The sequence below is a fragment of the Pipistrellus hanaki genome, assembly GCF_964339955.1.
Source record: "Pipistrellus hanaki genome assembly, chromosome: 12".
Classification (NCBI taxonomy): domain Eukaryota; kingdom Metazoa; phylum Chordata; class Mammalia; order Chiroptera; family Vespertilionidae; genus Pipistrellus; species Pipistrellus hanaki.
In genome coordinates, this window is record NC_140514.1 from 417,106 (window position 1) to 431,736 (window position 14,631).

Consider the following 14,631-nt stretch of genomic DNA (forward strand, 5'->3'; position numbering starts at 1 on the left):
CCTGTATGAGGCTCAATACAGTTGCGTTTGAGGCACCCCAGAGGGTCTTGGAAGGTGCCCGTGAGGATACACCTTTACAACTGAAAGTAAAGACCTCTACCCTGACCAAGACGACTTAGTAGAAATTATTCGTTGAATATATTCAAAGAAAGAAATTATAACTTAACCAACTTTAATGTTTTTCAGTGCCTATACCACTTGTGGCTTAAAGAAAAATTAATATTTTTTCCTGTAGAGCCATAAACCAAAGTGAGAACTGACACTCCTTTGACCAAGCTGCCCTACGCAGGACCGGAGGAGGGAATGGAGATGCACACAGCTTACACCTGCTCACACGGGGGAACCACCAGGGAAGAAGTCCCTACCTCACCGTCAACACCATTGGGTACTGGATCAGTGCTCAATACCGTCCCGACATATGGCACGTACTATGGACCTCAGAGCAAAAGCTGAAAATAGGATTTGCTCTCCGCCCTAATGAAGCCTTTCGATCTAGTACTGAAAAGCAGTAAACAACAAAAGACCAAACACTATAGGGACCCTCTAAGTACTGGGAAAGCTCAGATGCTTACAAATTCAGTCTGTGGGAGCAGAGGACACACGTGGAGAGGTGGGGCCTGGAGGAGGTGACTGATGATTAAATGGCAATAGGGCCTGGCTGGTGTGGCTCAGCTGGCTGAATGCTGTCCCATGCACCAAAAAGTTGCTGGTTCGACTCCTGGCCAGGGCACACCAAAAAGTTGCCTGTTCGACTCCAGAGCCAGGTTGCAGGCTCTATCCCCAGTAGGGGGCATGGAGGAGATAGCCAATCAGTGTTTTGCTTTCACATGGATGTTACTCACTCTCTCTCTCTCTCTCTCTCTCTCTCTCTCTCTCTCTCTCATTCTTCCTCTTTCAAAAACAAAACAAATAAAAACAAATTAAAAATTATAAGTAGGAATAAAGATAAAGAGAGAATGCCATTCCAGGCAGACGTCAGAAAGCAAATGCAAAGTCATGACAGGCAATGTGAGGTGTTTGGAGGGAGCCCCAGGCAGCTCAACCCTGACAGGGGAGGCACATGGTGAGAAGTGGCAGCTGGAGTGGGACGGGGCCAGATGGTCATAATCCTCAGACCACATTAAAGAATTCAATCCCATAGGTGATGTGAAGGCTCTGGGGACTTTAAACAGGGAATACAATGGGTAAATTCAGGGTTTACATAGACTTTTATCAAAATTGTGTGGGGGATATGTTTGAGGAACACAAAGGTAGAACCGAGGAGCATGGGTAGGAGACCTTGGGGTGCTCCAGAGGAGAGACTATGAGACTCTAATCAGGCTGTGAATGGCAGGGTTGGAGGTGCGGGAGAGAGGAGGTGCTTAGAACTGAAATCAGAAGGCATGGCGCGTCGTACACACTGGAGACACTGCATGCTCCTGGAAGAGCTGACATCCTGGTCAAATGAAGGCAGAGGAAAGGTGACGACACACAGGCACTGGGTGAGAGGGTCTGAGCACTACCTAAGTCAGGTGGCCTTGGGTCTGCAACCTGGAGCTTAGGGGGAGCAGACCGAGCTGGGGTGCAGATGTGTGCGCCCCTGCTCATGGGTGGTACTGCCAACGGAGACAGTGGAAGAGATTAAGGAGCGTGCACAGAGCTGGGTGCAGCAGCTTGAGGCTGGGATGCCCAACTTGTAAGAAGAGAAACAGGGAAAAGCAGAGGGTGTGATGGAAAGAGAAAAGGTGGGAAATCTCTTTAAAGAGAGGGTAACTGTGTCAGATGCAGTTTGGAGGCCCATCAAGATAAATTTTTTAAATGTCAACTGGATCTGGGACCAGAACTGCACTAGAGACAGGAGTGGGTCGGCTGAAGCGGGCCTGGTGAGGGTGGTGGTGGGTGGAAGACCACCGTGGCGTGAGGACAGGAGGACCGCTCCGCACAGGCTGTGAGGACCAGGCGGAGAACGGGAGGGAGGAGGGGACAGCGCAGATGATGAGCTCGCATGTCAAGAAATGGTGGGAAACAGTGGCCAATGCTGGTGAGAGGAGAGGGAGGGAGAGGTAGTAGAGAGAAGACCGTGAGGGTGGAGCACTGCTTGTAAGGGTCCAGAATGCTGGCTGACACCCCAAGTCCTACTTGTTCAAGGGGCTCCGCGGGGCACCGAGAGTTAATGACACCCCCGGTGGGACTGTGTTCCCCTTCCACAGGAGTGCTGTGCTGGGCGGGCCCATGCGTGATCTGACTATAGAGAAGGAAGAAACCCTTCCTGACGTGTAGGTCTCTTGCCCCTGCCCCTGTTGAGTGAGCCACTCTGCTTAAATAATATTTACATTAATTAAGATTTATTAACTCAATCACTAGGAAACTTAAAAATAATCTGTGTTGGCACTTGAAATTAATGAGACATTGACTAATTACCTAGTGAGTAGTTGATAAATCTTAACTTTGGACAACTTTCTCTAAAAAGTATTGAGTTGAATTTTCATGGCTGGTGAATTAAAAAGCAAGCATCTGCACTGTAATCACCAAATACCTAAGGTATCTGAGGAAGGTCACTTCACTCCTGGGGCTGCACACCTGGTCCTGGTTGTGTTTCTGGCCCCTGTCCCTTCCCACTCTTCCCTCCAATGACCTCTCCTCACAGACCACGTCTGCGTTCCAGGTGGGCTGTCAGGTCCCAGCTCACTTCTCTTCCATCACGCCTGTCCTGCACGCCAGAGCAGTGAGCAGACACGCAGCTCACACCATGCCCGTGGCCAGGAGGGCTGAGCGTTATCAGTAAACGAATCTTGCATACACCTTGGCGTGTGCCAGCAGATTAAAACAAACAAACAAACAAACCAAAAAAAGCCCAAACCCTGCCGTCGTTTCCTGGAAAAAGCCTGCAAGAAGTGGTTTGGCAGACTCCCAGGGAGTCATAAAATGTGTCGTTGGCACAAAGCCGCCTCACGGTAATGTGCCTGCTCCAGGCCGCCATCCCTGGGCTGCTCCTCACCAACCCTGCAGGCACCCGTCAGAAACGGCCCCAGTGTGTGCTCTGCGTCACACTCGCCTGTCTCAGGCAGCAGCCTCACAGGGCTCCGTACTGTCCTCACTCACACCGGGGTTTGTGTAAGCAATGAGCCCTTTCCTCAGTGGTGGCTCTGCTTCCCCTCCCCACTGCCTGTCGTCACACACCTGCACACACACCACTGACACAGATGTGAAGGCACTGACACTGACACTGAGGGATAGGCATGTGGTGGCACTGATTCCTGACACTGTGTCTCAGGGCCTCTGCTGCCTGGGCTGTGCCTCTGAGGGGAGGAGGTCTGCCTCTCTGAAAGGACCTTCTCCTCTCACAGAGGTGACAGCTGGCTCCAGGAACAGTGCACAGCGCCTGGGACATCTGCCCCCGAAGCCAGGCAAAGCCCGGCGCTCTACCCGGCCAGGGCTGGAGGGAGCGGCAGGACTGTCAGCATGGGGACCGTGGCCTGTTTTCCAGTCTGAACTGAAAACACAGAAAGGACGGTAACTAGGGATCTGAAGGAGTCCTCATTCTGCTTCCTCAGGCCCCTCTCCACTTTCGGAACAAGGCTCCTAGACCTGTTCACTGGCGTGTACAGGTGGCATTCATCCCATTGAAGTTTTTCACCGGGAGGCTCTGGACAGCCCTTCTGATACCCACACAGCAGGTGTGGCATAGGCCTTAGCCAGGCTCCCCTGCTAGACCTCAGACCTGCAGGGGCCTCGAGGATAGCCCCTCAGGCAGCATGCACTTGGGCATGCCTGTGCCAGGACCGCCCAGGTGGCAGCTAAGGAGTGCAGGACGCTTGGTGGTGTGCACGTCCCCTGCTCAGCGCATCTCTTACAAGAATGAAAACACCATGAGCAACTCCTCACTCTGAAGCCTGCAGCCTGCAGCCAGTTAAGCAATCAGATGATCCTTAGGAACCCATCCTGGTGCTACGACCTTCACTGCCCACACTTACATGAAGTAGCTGATAAAGAAACTACTTTTCTCCCTTCTTTCCTTACCCTCATACACATGCAGGAAGCTGCAGAACTCAGAAGTCTGAAGAGCTCAGGCACAGGACCGCGGTCTGGACTACACCACCCACACAGAAGCTACAGAGGGTGGACGCAGGGCTGCCACGTGACAGCTGTATGACGGTGGGTAAAGGCAGCCACTCCTCGTTGAGCCTCCGACTCATCTCTGCAGATGGAAGCAATCAAAGCCACTTGGGGTGGTGGAGGTTTGAGTGAGGTGACACGTGTGCCAACCACAAGCACATACTGTCCTTAGTGCTCAATAAAGGTAGGCTGTTATTCTATCATCATCATCCGTGTGGACATAAAAAAGACTATGTAAGCTTTATGGACAACACCTCAGGAGAGGTCACATTTTTGCAGTAATAAATACCTTTTCATGTCTTAGAATTTGTAGACCTCATCAAAAAGAGAGGATGTGATTATTTGGATAAAGGGTAAAGAGGCATTTATCTTGCTTTCTTAGGCAAAAAGACTTTTAGTTGATAAAGGAACATTTTCTATATAAAAGTATTCTAGCTAATTAATGAAGAAATGACAGAATATAATTTTGCAAATCAGGAGAAATATTGAATTTAGAAAATGAGCTCACTGACTGCAAACATTGGGTGACTTTCTAACATCTGGCTCAGGTGACAGCCTGACCCCGGGGACTAGCCATCCATGGCACCCCCATGAGAGGAGCCAATCCCACCTTCCAGGCTCCCTTCTCACTGTGCGGGGATAGGATGACACCCACAAAACCGATTTCAGTCCGACGAGGTCTCTGAGGAAACCACCAGTTTGCGGGAAGCACAGGAGTCAGGGGAGCATATTGAATGACAGCACAGGAAGGAAATCTGCAGGACACCTGACCCGGCTTTACTCCAGGTTACAGACGCAGAGAAGGAAGGTCAAAGAGGGATCGCATGTCAGCAAGAAGCAATGTGGGCCTCACTTGGATTCTGATTCAAGCAAATTAACTATAACAATAAATTTGTGAGACAAACTGGAACCTTTGAATCCTGTCTGGATAAGTAAGACTTTTTAAAGGGGTCTGATAGGTGGTTATGCTTTTACCAGAAGAACATTTATAGTTTAGAAGTTCACACTGAAGTATTTCTAGATGAGATTATACACTGACTCGGACTTGCTGCAAAATGACCCATATTTGGCGGAGGCAGGATGAGTGGGATACAGAGGAAAGAAGTTTTGCCATTCATGAGGCTCAGAGATGTGAAAATTAGGCTCACCAACACCTGTGCGTGTGTTGAATGTTCCATAATGAAAAGGAAAAAAGCCCCCCACCCCCAAATTAAGAGAAGGCTGGGTAACCATATTTGCCAGGTCAAGTGCTGACATTTTAAGACATTAAAGAATCTGGCTCCTTGGACTGTGGGAAAATGCAGGACTGAGGTGGGGAGCAGCACCAGGAGGCAGAGCTGGAGTTCAGTGACTTGGTGCACTGGCTGTGGCTTAGAGCAGTAGCTCTTCATTAATGTGCATAAGGATGTGGGGTTATTTGTTTAAAATGTTCATAGCTATGTCGTATTCCTAGAAATTGTGACAAAACGGGTCTTGAATGGAAATCACGGAGCTCTATAAAAAAGCACTGGGTGATTCTAAGGGAGGTGGTCCTGGAACCACTCTTAGAAGAAGTAGGCACACACACAGGGTGGTTTACTCAGCTGGACTCAGATTAGCCAAGTCCAAAGTTCACCGACCAGTGTTTAAGGGAAGAACCTACCTGAACGTGTCTGAGGTCGGAAGCACCCTGTCCCTCCTGTAGGCAGCCAGGCTGCAGGGATCAGACCGCTGGTGAGACTTTCGGGGACAGACTCTCTCTGTTCCCAGGATAAGGGAACTTGGCAGCGCAGAATATACTGTCATGGGTCCAAGTAGCTCGTATGGACTTCTCCCAGCTTCCCGCGAGGCAGGATTGAGATCTGGCATTTGGCTTCCAACTAATGACATTTTAGCTCTTCCCCAAACATCCTGCACAATTCTCAGGGCCCCCTCCTTTCTGGAACACCACCAATTCCAGATGGCCACGCCACAGAACGAAGGGGCTGCCCAACCTGCATTAGGTTGTGATATGAGCAAGAAATACATCTTTATCATTATGCTTTCTGAGTTTACGTCCAAGTTCACTGGTGAAATAGCCTAGTCTTCCTGACTAATTCAGATGATAATCAAGTTTACAGACACTGAACGCATTCCATCCCTCTCCAGTGACTTTGCCTATTTCCACTTTGATAGGAGCTTGGAGTAGCTTGATTTGCCATCTTTCCAAGTTCTGGGAGGGGGGACCTCATTACAGCCTCACAATTGCTAAGAATGCCAACTGTGTGCTCAAGGTACACTTATTTGTATTATTTGCATATTTCTGACAAAGAGTTTTAAAGATTTATAACTGAAAGGGAATTTATATCCTGTGCTTGCAGTAGTGAAAAGTAAAAACCCAAAACAACACAACCAGCAAGACGACTCTCACCTCCGTTTGGCTGACCCTGTCCAGGGCCCACAGAAGGGCCCTGCACAGAAAGAGGAGAGTGTGAGCAGGCACACATTTGGGAAACGTATGAGGAAAGAGCAGCCCTGTGCCTGTCCTGTTCACTGAGGCGTAACTGCTCTCCTCATGGTCTCTCCTCCACGGGTAACTGAGCGCAGCACACAGCCTCTGTGCCTTCTCTACAGCACACATGTTTTATAGAAATATAACTTCATTATGGATACCAACTTAACACATGACCTTAGTTATGTTAGTCCTTCCTGAGGATCTGGTAATCGGCATTTATCATAACAATGTAACAATGCTGTTGGAGTGGTCAAGGCTATGCAGGAGAAGAGTTTTGTTTGTTTTTTTTTTTGTTTCTTCAAAGAATCAGATCCATATTTTTTATCTTTCCTGGTTCTCCCTTTTTCCACTTCTTCCTTGTGCGATGTTGCTTTCCTGGGTTCTTCCAGAGCACCCTCCCTAGGCTCTCTCTTCCTGGCAGGTGTGCGCTGCCCTTTGTTCTAATCTCAGACCTCACTCTATGCACCTGCTGGGTGCCTTGCGGCCTGCACGCCACGGGCAAAGCACAAGCATCACAGACTCTCCTACCCCATTTGCCTTTGCTGGTCCAAGCCCGGCTGAGCTCCCCAACATTAGACTTCTGGCAACTGATGTGTCAGTATTGATTCTTCTGTTTCCTTTCCTGTAACAGTGACCTAGCGGAGTGTCTCACAGGCAGTAGCCATCAGAAGTGTTGACCGACTAACAATCCCTTCACTTTCTGAGGGAGAATGAATTAAAAGAAATATGGTGTTCATAAAATTCTGACATTTTCCTTATAATTTCAGAGCATGTGGAGGAAACAGATAAGCTGTGGAATGATGATAGATGAAATTTTCAGAAGAGCAAACACTCTTTTCTCAGGAGGAGAAAATTCTTGTATCTAGGCCTTTGCCCATGCATCTCCATGTATGCAAACCACTACTGAGTATCCTGTTATAATAAGGTTTATTTTAATTAATCAGGCACTAAACAAGTCAAGGCAATGTCATAGAGTGGAAAGGGCCTTGCACTCAAAATTCATTTGCCTCTGTGCCACGAATAAATGCTTTGTCTTGGAAGGTCTCTCCATGTGCAGGGCCAGCTCCTCCTCCAGGGGAATAAGGGTCCCTGCTGGTCCTGAGATGCTCCTAAGGGACCTCTGACCAATGGGATTGGCTCTCCTGGGGCACTGGGCAGGGCTCAGGAAATGCCACTGAGAAGCAGTTCATCTTCATGCAATGGTAAAGTAGTTCTTGAGTTCCACTTATCTGTGACATCATTAAATGAGTGTTAAGAAATATGTGTTTAAAAATACACATATGAGAAGGCTACCTTGTAACTTCATGGGCCATAATATACACACTGCAAGTACGGGTGGGGCACATTCATCATCCACATGCATGCACACACATACACAGATACACATAACAACACACATGATCTCTCTCCCTCTCTCTCTCTCTTCTCTCTCTTTTTCCCTCTCTCTCTCTCTCTCTCTCTCTCTCACACACACACACACACACACACACACACACACACACAAACACACACTTTCCCTCTATCACACACACTTTTTTCTGAACCTTTGGAGATATCTTAACACATTGCAGACCAGTAGTTTTATTGCTAGCTTTACCTAGTGGTCAGCTAAGTTGCCACTGAACGAATACAAAAAACATTTTACATAAATGTTAAAGGCACACTTTAAAATTAAATTCCCATTGCATTTTGAAGTTATTTATTACATTTTCTTATAAGCTAATATCTTTTTAAATTATGATCTTTGTAAACCCTGTGTAATCTGAAGCAAGAATTCTTGTGATTCATCCACAATGTGTAAACTATGAAAAACTAAAGTTATTAAAAGGGGGATGCAGATATCATGCTTACTCAGGCCTAAATCCTTCAACATTTATCTCCTAGGTGGGAACAAAACCCATTCTCCTACATAACCTGAGTGTAACTATTACAAAAAGAAAGTTAATTGCTCCAATCACATCATAAAACATACAGTCCATATTCACATCTCCCCCAACTGTTCACAATAAGTTCTTAGTAGGTCTTCTATAAAACATAACTAAGATATAATATCACTTTTCCTTTTTTATTCTAAAATTTATTTTATGGCTGTAGTTATTTTTTTCCATATTCTTGTCATTTCATAGTTATTTCCTGAATGTTATTTTAAAAAACTCTTTTAATAATTTTGAAACTTTGGCTTCTAAAATAGAACTCTATTATTGAATAATCCATAATATAGTTTATTATTTTACATTTTATAAAACAAATTTTAATTAGAGGGTTTGAGAAAGAAGAGCTTGCATGAAATATGACTAGAGCAATGGGAATCACTAAGGCTGTTCAAAGGTGATGGTGTCTGGTCCTCTGCACTGTCAGCTAGGGAACTGCTGGGAGATGTCCTCTCCTCGCCTTTTCCTCCTTAGTTCCTTGGTGCCCTTTTTCCTTCCTTTCTTCCTTCCTCCCCTAATTCCATCCTCCTTCCTTTACATTTGCATGTTTCAAAAAGAATTTAAAAGTGAATCTATAAGTGAATAAAAACCACGAAAATCCCCTCAATCCTGCCTGTTTTTGTGTAGTTACTACACGTGTAAACATTTCTATCAGCTTCTTGTCTATCATAAAAATGTTATGCTAATACAGGCAAATATATGTGTGTTCATATTTCTGCTCCTCTTCTGCATCTTACTTTTTTTCTTTAAAAAAATATCCTTGAAATCTTTCTGCATCAGTTCACAGAGCGTGTTTCCATTTTTTACACATCTGCATGGTAAGTGGAGGCACTTTGATTTGAATGGTAGAAAGCATAACACAGATGTAAATCGGATTACTTACATATTAATCTTTTATGGCTCAGTGAGTATGTCTTGGTTCTTTATGAGCAATAATGACAACAGCTATAATTTAAGAAGCTTGCCACTAAGCATTATGTGTTATGAGTATTATTTCATGCCTTCCTCATCAACACCAGGAAGCAGAAGACATTCTCCTATTGTGCAGATGGGAAAACTGAGGCTCCAAGAGACTGGCAGCGTAACTTCTTTCTACTCTCAGGGCTGTGCTGTTCTGTGCTTTACAGTTCCCCTCGCTGGTCTCCCAGTGCCCTGCACACCAGGCCGTATGGCCCCCAAGCCACCTGCTCCTTCATCATCCCACACAGCCTGTCCCAGCTGAGCGCGGGCACGAAAAGACTGGAAAAGTGTCTCTTCTTTCAGTATGACAGGTTTCTTGGGTGCCGCCCAAACTTCAGAGATACGACCGACCTGCTCTCTTTAGCTTTCTGATGGGCTTTGCACACCTTTCGTCTCAGCTTCACCCTGACTAGTCAGCTCACACACCAGAAAAGCGCTGGTCTGTGGAGCATCGAAGAAATAAGATTTGAAAAGAGAGTACGAGTTATATTCTGTTTTCCAAAAATGACTGTGGTTATTCAGGAACTGTTACTTTAGACATGTACCCTCTTGGAAGCTCGTACGGAGGACAGCCCCTTGCTGCTGGGACAATGGGGGCGGGGCGGGCTGTCCTCTACAGAGGCTGCTCTCCCTGCGCCAGGCAGTGACCGTGACTTGACGTTGTCATTGTGTGGAGAGAGGATCACGTGGAGATTTAGACTTGGTTCCCAGAGGTGCTGTTAGGACACAGGAGCATCCCGTTTTTGGAATGCTCATCTGTTTCTCTCAATCTACCCTTTTACTTCGTCACCCATGGACTAGCCTATGACATACCGCAAATAAATACTGATTCTTCCTGAGGACACACCCTAGTCTTTAAAGAATGGATAGAAAGTACCCGGAAATCACAGAGCTATGGGAAAAACTAAAGTTATTAAAAGGTAATTGTGGGACTGTTAAGTCCCTGCCACACCTAGAGTCTGCCACCTCCAGGCCTGCTTGGGGTGTTCAAGAGAGACACACGTGTGGTCCTGTGTGCACAGGCTTGTGGTCGGGAGTGCCAAAGAGGAGGTGATTAGATCAGTGCCTGTTGAGACCTTAAGCTCTCTTCATTTCTCTCAACAACTTCAACTTGTCTGTCCACCTGGAAAACCAAATGTGATGCCTTAACTAGGAAACCTATTCAAGGCCAAGATTGTCCAGTATAAACATGAATTTTTCTTTGAAAATTAGCTTATTGTTTTGTTTTGCTATTCTAATTTATGGTGAGATTTGTATTTGAATGCTTGATATAAAACCATGTGAATATTTAACTCCATGCCAGAAATATCAATTCAACAAATCCACATTTAAATATTGAATTTTTATAATATTCCATTACATTCTTTAACTTTTGACTAAAAGTGAATGGGATTGGAAAAAACAAGACAGCCTGTATTATATGAAACATCTACAACTCAGAAACTTTAACTGACATTAAACTTATAACTGCAATGTGAAAGGCTTTATTTTTTTAACTCCAGGGAAATGATAAACGTGATGCCTCCTCAAAACCAAACCAATGAGTGCAGTGACGCGGGCAGAGACGGAACATAGTAAGAACAACGGTGACCGGTGACACCAGTTCCTAAAGCTTCTAACGACTGCCGTTCCCAGGAGGCGGCAGCATATGGAACACGACCCTGCATCTCATCTCCATGTGGCAGCAAGCACTTCTGTGTCAGACAGGCAAACGGGGAGTCAGCAGACAAGTCAATGACTACCGCACTGTGAACCCTGAAAGATGCCAGTTTTCCTCAGAGAGCACCCTAAGAATGGACCGTTTCACCAGCCAAGTCCCATGTGTAAAATGGACTCCCAAATGCGGGCATGAGGTCAATACTGAGCTTCAAAGTCAGTAGCATGCACACGCTCAGAAGCCGAGACTTGGCAGAGGGGGAGTTTAGTCACATTACAATTGTGCTGACCTTCAGCCTCTGAGATTCCCTAAAAGTGTCCCGACTGGGCAGCAACCATTTTTTTTTTTTAAATATTGATTTTAGTGAGGAAGGGAGATGGAGAGAGAAATAGAAACATCAATGATGAGAGAGAATCATGGATCGGCTGCCTCCTGTAAGTCCCACACTGGGGATCAAGCCCGAAACCCGGGCATGTGCCCTGACGGGGAATCAAACCATGACCTGGTTCATAGGTGGATGCTTAACCACTGGGCCATACCAGCCAGAACAGCAACAATCATTTGACATGAGCCAATATCCACTTCAAACTCCAAAACATAATTAGCAAACTGCTAAAATTACTAACTTTACTAACCAGCTACTTTTGTACTGATTCCACCCGAAACAGCATCATTTCCCCACTGCAGTCCCAGGGATCCTCACAGTGCCACAGGAGGCACAGCTTTCCTGCTCTCTGGAGCATCAGTGGCAGGAACAATATATGCATCATCTAATTTCACTGCAAATGGCTCTTTTTAGTGAGAATCATCTGTTTGGAGAAGATGCACAACGGAACTCTTAACTGCCTCCCAGAAGGCAGGAAGTGCCAGGACGCCGAGAAGAAAGGAGAGGCTCAGAGCAGCAAGTAGGGAGGCCCAGGGACAGGACCCTAGCGCACAGTCCCCAGAGAGCGGGGGGCAGGTACCTGAACTCCGTGGCCTGGTGATGCTCTTTGGCTCAGACTCTGCTGCCTCAGTGGGTGAGAGTTGGGAGTTCAGAGATGCCACCGGGAAGTGATTTCACCAATCCTTCTTCCGGTTCATTTTCTAAGGGACAAAACAACATAATAACTACCTGAGGATAGGTGAGGCTGACAAGAAGGCTCTCTTTTGTGCTATTATACTTACAATAAAGAGTTACATTTCAAGACAGGTACCCACACTAAGAAATGTGTCAATGATTTCACTCATAAATGCTGATGTGAAAGCCATAATGGACAAATAGACAATTCTTTTAAACATTTAGTTAATTTACTTTGAAATCCAAGATATTTAACAGTTTTAAAATACATACCAAGGTTTGACACTCAAACTAAGAGCACTTAATATTTAGATGAACCCATTACCAGCCAATTTTTAAGATTATTGCCTTCTTCAACACTTTGATACAGTTAAGGAAGAATGTAATGAGTAAGAAATATCTTAGATGTGTCATTATTTCTTGGAAATAATGTTACTTCATTCGTACAGATTATAATCTGGAGATGAGAAGAGTGGCTCACATGCCAGCTCTTTTTAGTTTAGTAGAACAACAAAAGACATTCTCTTCATTAATGTAAATTAGAATTTATTTCTTGACTTTCTATCAAGGTTCTCTGCAATATTGTGTCAATGTTAGCAGTACTGACTGTTCTAATTGGAAAATAAAATACCCAGATTATTTCAAACTATATTGCCTAAGAGAAGATTATCTTTTTTAGAAAGAAAAGAAAAACTGGGAGATAGAAAGTGGAGCGAGGAGGTGCCTCAGTTGTGGAAGCTATTGTTTCTAGTGCAAACCTTCAACTCAGAGACGCTCATTAAAGGAGTCTATGCCAATAACAGCCCCAGTGTTAATGGGCAGCAGTGAAGTGTGTCAGGCAAATGAAGGACCCTGAGGGCTCTCCATGCTGTTCCGTCAGCTCCACGCTGCAGCGTTACCATAAATCCTCTAAAAGACACTGTCCCTCATTTCTTGCATGTTAGCTCACCATGAAGCTAATACTCAGGGTGGTTAGCAAGGGAGACCTGAAATAGGATGGCACACAATTTCCTATGAAATATACAGACTGCCTATAAAAGCAGCCATAACAAATTTTATTAATTTTCCTAATAAGGATTTACCAAAACAAACACATAAAGAACAGAATAATTCAGAAATATGCACATGAAGCTAGAAAGCTTTTTAAATTACCCTGAAAAAATCAAAGTTGAAAAATAGAATGAGAGTTAATATGTTTGTTTTGTGTCAAAGTCTAGAATCATTATTTTGTACCATTTAAAAATACATTGATTGAGCAAAAAAGGGAAAAGAAAGAGAAAGAACTCATGGACATAGACCCAGTGCGGTGACTGTGGGGGGAAGGGAGTGGGTGGAGGTAGAAGAGGGTAGAGGAGGGATAAATGGTGGTGGAAAAAATAAAATATACATGTAAAAAGGAAATACCTTATTTAAAATTAAATGACTAGTATATTTATATATATATTAAACTTTTAACACAAATTGTTATTTGCAAATTTATTTACAACAAACACAGCCATCTATCCTTGACCATCTTTGAGAACAGTGTGTTTTGTGGCCTTTTCCTGTCTACCAATACTCAAAACACACACATACATGCACACACACATCCATATGCATGTACACACATGCACACAACATGTATGCACACAATGTCAGCAAGAAATTCTTCTCAACACTCCTCTTTATACTATAATTTGCAAATTTAACTTATGCATGACAAATGCCCCAAACCTTCTCTTCTCAGACACCCCCTTACAAATGATCCACGTTCAGAAGTGAGTTTGTGTCCAGGACAAACAGCAACACCTTCTACTTCCTCAGCCTTGAGCTGTGCTCACTGGAGCTCAGAATTCAGAGCCCTGGTGCTTAAAGATAAAGGAGCGGAGCCACACAGGAACTCTGAATCTGGACAGTAGGCCATGGACATGAGTGTTTGCTTGGAGGACATTTACTGCCACCGCCTTTTATTTTTAATTTCTGAAATCCATGCCTGCTCTCTCCACCAGATTCTACAAGGCAGTTCCATATAAAACTTAACATTATTGACTCTGGAAACATAATATAATGGTTAAAATATATGGACACTTGGTATCTATGCATTACTTCTAGATTAGCAAGACCCATCTTACCCAATATTGGTATGAATATCTTTTGAGTCATTGAACTACTCTCAAGTTCAGGTTTCTCTCGGACAGTAAAAGGGCTGGGCTAAAAATGTCAAGTATTCCCTTCAGCTTCAAAATACCAAGACACTTACAGTCCTCTAGGCCTGTGATGGCTCCTGTGTGACCTGGGTTGGTGAACAACCTGTACAGGAAGTGTGCTCCTCTCAGACCAGCTCTCAATGACTGTCCGTACAGTGGGGCACGGGGAGAGCTCTGAATGTCAGCCAAGTCCCACGAGGAATGGCTTTACGCATTCCTGCTGCCAGCAGTGCCTCTCGGGGACCCTGCTGATGACAGGAGAGCAGAGG

At 45.1% G+C, this 14,631-nt stretch overlaps 1 protein-coding gene across 13 annotated transcripts in view; it reads right to left on the reverse strand.

Annotated features, from left to right (window-relative positions):
• MYT1L (myelin transcription factor 1 like) overlaps positions 1-14,631 on the reverse strand; it is a 268,531-nt gene that overhangs the window by 149,047 nt on the left and 104,853 nt on the right. For all 13 annotated transcript variants that reach the window (XR_014796441.1, XM_084900059.1, XM_084900067.1 and 10 more), the window contains exon 3: positions 12,082-12,202. The gene's annotated coding sequence lies outside the window, so the exon portion shown is untranslated. The remainder of the gene's footprint in view (positions 1-12,081; positions 12,203-14,631) is intronic.